At 36.8% G+C, this 7,500-nt stretch overlaps 1 pseudogene; it reads left to right on the top strand.

Moving 5' to 3' along the window:
• The window catches only part of LOC137650727 (hemicentin-2-like), a 350,211-nt pseudogene that overhangs the window by 301,934 nt on the left and 40,777 nt on the right, over positions 1–7,500 (top strand).

The raw sequence follows: 7,500 nt of genomic DNA, 5'->3' as shown, positions 1-7,500 counted from the left end.
ATGTGCAAACCACAAGCTTTTGCCCCGATATTCAAGAGGAACTACTATCTGCTTCCTTACCTCCCACATCTCAGTTGGCGATCTTTTGAAACGACTAAACCGATACAGGATACCATCTTCCCATTTCATCTTAGGTCTCGTCAAATCTGAGCTAACCTCTCCTTCCCCCTCTTCATTAAACTCTTCCTTCTGAGCAATACTTAGTGAGTTCCTATCCCATCCTACAGTATCATCCCACTCAGATACCAGACTAGGAACTTTCACATCAGAAACTCCCTCTACCAGCCCTTCAAGCCTATCTAGACCCAAATCCTCATCCTCAACACTAGGAGACTGGACTGTAGAACGAGTAATAGCCATCATAGGACTACTCTCACCAATCTGAGTGGTACCGTTACATTGCACTACCGGACAACTACTCCCCGTATCCGACTCAGTACCATTGGCTATCACAACCTGCACGCCGTTCACTGGTAGTTCATCTGCAATTGCCAACTTTAATGGGCCCTTGACCCAATCAGAGTTTAACCAAAACTCGGCCAGAGGACACGCCACCACCGTGTTTGGGAAGCCACCCAACAACACATACTCTAGCTGCTCCTCTACAAAATTGTCAGGCAACGCCGATCTCAAAATCAACGACTGGGCAGCACCAGTATCCCGCAATACATTTACCCGTCTCCCAAAACCATCCTGGTCCTTTGTGAACACTTCACCACTTGAGACATATTTTCCAAAGTTACCAAACTCACAGGATACACCCCCAGAAGTTCTCCCAAGTAGACCTACAGGCTTCTTGGAACTCCCCTGCCCCTTCCAGGCAGAACATTCTGACCTAATATGGCCCTTCTTTTTACAAAAATAACACGTTACATCCCTTTCACTTGTCTTTGGAAAAGACTGAACCTTTCTTCCAGGAGAACTGGATTTAGAGGATTTCGCTCCCTGCTCCGGAGTCTTTTCAAACCTCCTATCCTTATCCCACCTACTTTGCTTATCAGCAAACTTAAACACAGACTTGTGTGATAGTGCGTACTCATTGGCTGCCACTGCAACTGCTCCCACAGTATCTAACTTTAAGTCTTCTAAATGTATCTTCAGTTCATGCCCTACATTATTCTTGAACTCTTCAATAAGGATTATTTCCCTTATCCCTGCAAAATCATCAACCCCTTTTGATTTCAACCATTCATCAAATGCTAATTCTTTAGCTCTAGCAAACTCTACATAAGTATCATTTGGAACCTTTCTTAGATTACGAAATCTCTGGCGGTAGGCTTCTGGCACCAGCTCGTAAGCTTTTAATACAATCTCTCTCACCTTACTATAATCTGCACTTACCTCTTCACTCAATGCTGCATACACTTTTTGTACTTTCCCAACCAACCTGCACTGAATTAGGGTAGTCCACATAGTCTCAGGCCAACCTAACTTTCTTGCTAACTTCTCAAAAGGAGAGAAGAATTCAGCCACATCAGCTTCGTTAAACACAGGGACTAGCTTAATAGCATGACTAGTGTTAAAGTGGTCTTCCGGTCCAGTTTGTTTTAAACGAAGAACCTGCAATTCATGTTCCATTCGAACAAACTCCAATTGCCTCTCCTGTTCCAATCTAGCCTTTTCCTGTTCCAATCTAGCCCTTTCCTGTTCCCTCTCATGTTCTAATCTAACCTTCTCCATTTCCCTTTCCTTTTCCCTATTGGCCATCTCCATCTCTCCCATCTGAAACTGCAATTTCAACTTTTCCACCTCCAATTTCTGTAATGCTAACCTATCTTGCATTAATCCTACTTCGTCCGAAGTCGCACCCATAGCACCACCCCTTATCGCACTCGCTACCTGTAGCAACAGAGTTCCTTTCTTTACACCAGGAGATACTACTAACTTGAAATGCTCCGCGAGTGCAAACAACTGACCTTTACTTAAATCACCAAGCCTAGCCTCCCAGTCACTCCTACCCAAAAATTCCGATACATTAATCTCAGTCATCGTAAGCTCAGACTCACTCATTTTATCAAAGTTTTAAACCTAATTAACTATCAAAATATCTGAACAACCAATCCTCTACTGAAGATTCCAACACGGCAATGTCAATATTCTAGAGATCCTGAGAAAAGAATTCAACAGGATCCTGGCAAGGTCGCCATTAATGCCACAGGTTCTTTGTATTAAGCCAACTAGAACTAGACATTGACGTATCAAAATCCACCGAGAAGGAAAGGTTCAAAAAAAGACTCTTAATCAAATTCCAATTCCTGTTTATTACATAAACCTAATTCTCCTCAAATGAAAATAAATCTCCAGCCAGGAAGGAAACAAACCATTCGCATTACAAAAAGGCATCTAGGACCCAAACAAACTCTAGCACACCGGAAAAATAAAAGAAAGAGACAAAGAACCAACCATCAATGATGCACCCACACACAAACTATACATACGGTGATAGGAAAGTAAAAGGAATAGACTGGAGACAATTTAAATTAATAAACCCTAACTATTTACATACATTTAACAATAGCTTAATTTCCGTGGGATGATGAAAGTTCTCTTGCACCAGGTCTTTGTCACTAAATCAGGTTTGAAGGACGAACCCGTCGAGATCCAAACCATTAACGTAATGTTATGCTTGAATGATCACATAATTACTGGTACCAGCGGCAGCCACACACCGATGAAAACACTTCAGGCTTTCCAAAATCGTTCAGCAAGGGAAACTACACAATTTTATTCTTACCCCAAGGCAAAACTGAACGGCAGTGTCACGTGTGCAGGCTTCGAAGTGGTCGAAACGAGTCTGTCCCTGGACTAACAGGAGCTTTGGTATTAGCCAATGGTTGCTGTCCATCACCAAGTCACTCCACCACCACTTGAAGCAGGAAAGAGTGTCCTCTGCAGACGAATTCGTGGAACACTGACGTACATAACAAATTTACCTTTCAAGGTAAACAGTCTTGCTAACTGCCTCTTGGCTCCTCCTCTCTCCCACCACGGATATGAAAAACAAAAATACACACGTATGACATACCTGGCTACGAGCGCAACCAACAGATGGCACCATAACCACTGGAAAATTTATTTTCTTAATCCTTTTAAATTATTTACGTTAATAATGAAAATTTCCTTACAGTATGTATGTATGTATGTATGTATGTATGTATGGTGAAAATAACTACTTTGTTGTACTTTCTTTATATGTTTAAAAAGGTTCCACAATGGTAAAAGACTTGTATGAAAGTGCCTGTATTTTTGAAAATAATACAGCATACTTTAAAACGATTATTATTATTATTATTATTATTATTATTATTATTATTATTATTAAGCTATAACCCCAGTTGGAAAAGCAGGATTCTATAATCCAAGTGGCTACAACAGGGAAAATAGCCCAGTGAGGAAAGGAAACCAGGAAAAATAAAATATTTCAAGAAGATTAACATTAAAATAAACACCACCTATATAAACTATAAAACCTTTAACAAACCAAGAGAAATAAGGAAGAATAATGCGCCCGAGTGTATCCTCAAGCAAGAAAACTCCAACCCAAGACAGTGGAAGACCATGGTACAGAGGTTATGGCACAACCAAAGGCTAGAGAACAATGGTTTAATTTTGGATTGTCCTTCTCCTAGAAGACCTACTTGGCATAGCTAAAGAGTCTCTTCTACCCTTACCAAGAGGAAAATAGCCACTGAACAATTATAGTGCAGTAGTTAACACCTTGGGGGAAGAAGAATTATTTGGTAATCTTAGTGTTGTCAGGTGTATGAGGACAGAGAAGAATATGTAAAGAATAGGCCAGACTATTCGATGCGTGTGTAGCTATAGGGAAAATGAACCGTCACCTGGGAGAAGGATCCAATGTAGTACTGTCTGGCCAGTCAAAGGACCCCATAACTCTCTAGCTGTAGTACCTCAACGGGTGACTGGTGCCTTGGCCAACTTACTACCTACAACATTTGTGGACTTGGTCACTAATATAACTTTTAGTGACCAAGTTCACAGACAAGGGTCCGGCGTGTAATCTACAAAAGTATACATATTCATATACTCTTCCTTTTTTCATTGTGGAACCTTTTCAGCATATACTGTGTGTGTGTGTGTGTGCGTGTAAGGAGATCAAATAGATACGAAATCTGTAAATCATTGAAGGAGAAGCCACTGAAATACTGAATAACTTAGGATAGTCCACTTTCTGGAAAAACAACAAAAAAATTGCCCAGTTCCTATAACCATTAATCGTATATTCTCTGAGAGCAATTGATAACGGAAAAACAATAACACTACCGACACAATCACACAGTTAAGAAGCGTAATAAAAGTTCAACCTATAATCAAATACTTTTAGAAACTACCAGGAATACTCTATCGACAATATAACCCAGGATTTTCTGTAAAATTATGTCAATTGACAAACCATGATGTTTTTTTTTTTCTTCTTCTTTTTGCGGTGTCAGTCGTTACGTACGTACGTTACTGTAATATTGGCATAATATGAAGGTGGATTTTATGCTACAAGGGCATATAATCAGAATATGCTGAGAAGATTTAGAAGTAAAATATCGAGTATACTACTATGACTTCTGTTGAGTCAGAGTAACATCTGTTTCCTGAAGTTTCGAAAAAAGATCTTTAACATAAATGCTATCACATATTTTGTTAGCTTCTCTGCTATTTTCCCAAAAACTTTTATTTCACATCTATGGAAGACTATGGTGTTAATTTTCTATCGTCGAAGAGATTATTGGGAAACGATGTCATATGGGTTAAATAGTAAACATATTTTTCATTATAACATTGCTATCTACTGATGAAAGGAACAGCTACATTGGGGTCATTTATCATTAACGTCGTAAAATCTATAACTTGCAAGTGCAATTATATTCTAAAATAGACATTTCCTTGTTATATAAAAATTTTCTTTCTTTTTTCTTACCTGGCAATAAAAAGATAATTTGTCTTCTAAATATCACTGCTAGTTGCGTCTAGATATTATAAACTGTGATAGAGGATTAGAGAATGAACTATAGAATAGCAATTGATTAAAAACCTTCCCTGTTGCTACCAAATGTTTACGAGTAATAAAGACTCTTCTCCGTCTGTCTTTTTTTTTATTTCTGGAACTGCTTAATGACCAAGAAACAGGTTCACACTGCCCTAAAGTTTTCTAAATTAAGTAGGCACATTTGGTATCTGCAATCATACTGTAATTAAACAACATGAGAGTTACAAGGATTTTGGATGTCTCAAAGATTTAGTCCATCTGCGGAGACTCCATTTGCTCTTGGGTAGATCAAATTAGTTTAAACGTTTAGAAAGTTTTTATGGTCTCGTCTAACTTATTCTTATTTTAGAGAGAGAGAGAGAGAGAGAGAGAGAGAGAGAGAGAGAGAGAGAGAGAGAGAGAGAGAGAGAGAGAGAGAGAGAGAGAGAGAGAGAGAGAATATTGTATAATCGATAATTCTGATCAACTGAAGAAATCAAATGGATTCCTTAGAGTATGATCTTAGGATATAAACAATATAAGAAGTTTTGTTAAAACATTACAACTAAAATACGAGACGAGATGGGATTCTGCAAAGTGGTAGAGCATGATCTCAAAGATACACCAAAGCTGGAAGCTTAGTTTTGGTTAAAAATAATGACAGTTAACGCATAATGAATGAATGAATTAAATTTGTATCATGAAACCATTGGAGAGTGTTCTGCATATATCACATTTATCATTTTGTTTTCGAAAGTGAAATTTGAATGTTCTATATAAGATGCCTTTATGAGTTAAGATTGAATTCTGTTCAAAAAGTATTGACCAGTCAAAATGTTTGCAATTTAAAAAACTATTTAGACTGATAGTGGAAGGTGCAATTGTGAATATATGTTATTTATAGGTATATTATGACGTATATACAATACTATAAATTGTAAAAGTATATATCTTAATCAATGGAATACAGATATATATATATATATATATATATATATATATATATATATATATATATATATATATATATATATATATACATTGTATATATATATATATATATATATATATATATATATATATATATATATATATATATATATATATATATATATATATATATACACACCCACCTCTTTCTTCCTACATATTATGAAGTAAAGGATACCAAATACTAGGCATAAATATTTCGTATATAAATTCAAAACTCATCTGATTTCCATCTGGATATTAACATACCCTACATTTGTGTCTTCTTCCCTAGGTCGGCCCCCTCCTCAGGTATCGTGGTGGAAGATAAACCAGCTCCTCTCGAACCGCAGCATCATAGCTGGGGAGGATGGCACCTGCCTAGCATCCGAAGAAGAGGGAGACGAGTTCTTCGTGGGTATGGGTATGGAAGTGGGCATCCGACACGTCAGGGCTATGCTGAGTATACCTGCCGTAACAAGAGACTACGCCCGTGCCAATATATCCTGTAAAGCCACAAATAACAATATCACTGAACCTCTCTCCACTACGCTCTACCTAGAAGTTTATAGTAAGTATTTATGTATCACTATACTTAATTTTGCACAGACTCGCAGAGGTGTCTTTTTACCTCGGAAATGTTTCCTACTAGCTGATTGGTTGGACAAAATAATTCTAACCAATCAGCTATTAGGAAACTTTTCCGAGCTGAAAGGGCACACCTGCGAGTCAGTGCAAATGGACCCCATTAAAAAAAAATTAATATAGATGGTAATTTGATAATACTCACAAATTTATAACTATTGTAATACTTGAGAAAAACTTAATGCCAAGAGATTTTTAGCAAGTATAACACTTATAAGAAACAAGACACCGATAAATATACAGCAAAAACAATATTTCTAATCGACTTTATACCTAAAAGTTTATAAAAAATAAGGGAATATTTGGAGGAAAATATTATACCCAGAGGATCAGAGCAATTAAGAGTTGAAGGAAAATCTATAGAATACGTAACACTTTCCAGGCTAGCTGATATTGACAAATTCATATGGGAAGTGAAATAACAGAGAGAGAGAGAATAATATCCCAATTAAGAGAGAGAGAGAGAGAGAGAGAGAGAGAGAGAGAGAGAGAGAGAGAGAGAGAGAGAGAGAGAGAGAGAGAGAGAACGAAATGTTTTAAATACATTTTATATTTTCTTATCATAAAAACAGAGCAAAATAATATAATAGTACGGGAACTTCATTTGTCTATTGCACGAAAATTAAAGGCCTCCACAGAGATATTGTAATTGAATGGGAAGGGGATTAAATTGTTCTGGATATATATTTTTTCCAATTTTTTTTGTTAGTTTGCCGTAATTGGGGTTTATACACAGCAAAGCATAAATGTTTATCTTCCTTCTATTTTCTCCTTTAACTGCAGTTTTAGTTTTGGATGGATGATATAAATAAATATATGAGGTTATGAAATAAAACAGTCCATACACAGTGTATGCAGTATATATATATATATATATATATATATATATATATATATATATATAT

Source organism: Palaemon carinicauda, chromosome 12, assembly GCF_036898095.1.
Source record: "Palaemon carinicauda isolate YSFRI2023 chromosome 12, ASM3689809v2, whole genome shotgun sequence".
NCBI lineage: Eukaryota > Metazoa > Arthropoda > Malacostraca > Decapoda > Palaemonidae > Palaemon > Palaemon carinicauda.
This window is presented reverse-complemented; position numbering and strand designations above follow the sequence as displayed.